Source organism: Lemur catta, chromosome 13 (assembly GCF_020740605.2).
Source record: "Lemur catta isolate mLemCat1 chromosome 13, mLemCat1.pri, whole genome shotgun sequence".
Taxonomy (NCBI): Eukaryota; Metazoa; Chordata; class Mammalia; order Primates; family Lemuridae; genus Lemur; species Lemur catta.
In genome coordinates, this window is record NC_059140.1 from 61,646,108 (window position 1) to 61,647,413 (window position 1,306).

Genomic DNA, 1,306 nt, shown 5'->3' on the forward strand with positions numbered 1-1,306 from the left:
CATTTGCTCCATATCCGCAGTACAAAAACACATTACCGCAGAGAAACCAGCAGGAGCATACATTTTAGCGCGCGACGGCTTGGTTCCCGCTTTCCTTCACCCGAGACCTAATCGCTTAATTCAAAGGCTAACTTCACACCGCTGCCAGCTATGTCCTTTCCGCCGCCCGCTGATGGCGACCCGGGTTTGGGTTGGTTTCACCCTCACGCCCGCTCCTGCGGGGTAGGTCCCCATCCCCTTACAGCCCCGTCTCCTCTGAACTAGGTTTTACAGCCTTTGCTAAAAACATGTCTCTTACATCTCGGAGGATCTAAATTGATTTTTTTTACCCCCTTTAAAAGGGTGAGCGTTCCCACACCGGGAGTCGAACCCGGGCCGCCTGGGTGAAAACCAGGAATCCTAACCGCTAGACCATGTGGGAGACGGTGACAGAAGGTGCAAACTCAGAATAATTGAGTCTTTTCTATCGGCTTCCGCCCGCCCCACCTCGCGCGGCTGCGGGCGTCTGACCTGCTTCTGCGCCTGCGCCGTAGCCATTTAACCCCCTCGGGCCCGCACTCTATTTGTTCCTTCCTTGCCCAGAGCCCCTGTATCTCTCTTCTGTCTACACTCGCGCCTTTTGTGATCTCATCCAGTCTCCTGGTCGATACCGTGTCGACACCGATGTAGACACTAGCTTGGATGAGTCATTGTTCATAATTCCTCACAAGAGCTGCAAAATACAAAAGGGCTGCTGTTTGAATGGTAGACGCTCGTTGAGTCGAAGCCAGAACCGGGAGAGGCAGACACCCGCCGCCGCGGAGGCCACAGCGGCACCGGCCGGTGTCCCCTGACGGAATCTGTGCCACAGATGCAGCCGGGCCACGACCGAGACTCTGTCCCTCCCCTCGCCGCACCATCCCGTCCCCAGAAAGTTGATCTTTCCCTCCCGAGAAACAGAAACAGCAGCGAGGCCTGCCCGGGAGCCCGGAACATTCCAGGTTCTGTTGACCCAACGGCTGAAGGCAGCATTTGTGTCACAGCAGGCCGGCCGTGGTGATCTGTAAACGTGGCTTAGAAAACTGGAGAAGGTCCCTTTCCGCAGGCATTCAGGAGGGCTGGAAACGGCCCGTGGTTTCCAGAGCCCCGCTCCATCCGCGCAGCGCCGCCCCTGCCCGGCCACCCGCCCGTGGCCTTGCGCAGCACAAAGAGCCACTTATTCGCGACGGCCGGCGAGGGACAGCCGCGGGTGTGCTGGCCTCGCTGTGGCTTAAGCCGCACACGGGCGGTTTTTACTAGCAGCAGACGCTCCGGAGCCCATCTGAAA

General features: G+C 58.3%; 1 non-coding gene across 1 annotated transcript; it reads right to left on the bottom strand.

Moving 5' to 3' along the window:
- Nucleotides 1–349: 349 nt before the first annotated feature.
- TRNAE-UUC lies at nt 350–421 on the bottom strand. The gene has a single exon. It is a non-coding gene; the product is annotated as a tRNA-Glu (tRNA).
- Between the last annotated feature and the right edge of the window lie 885 nt (nt 422–1,306).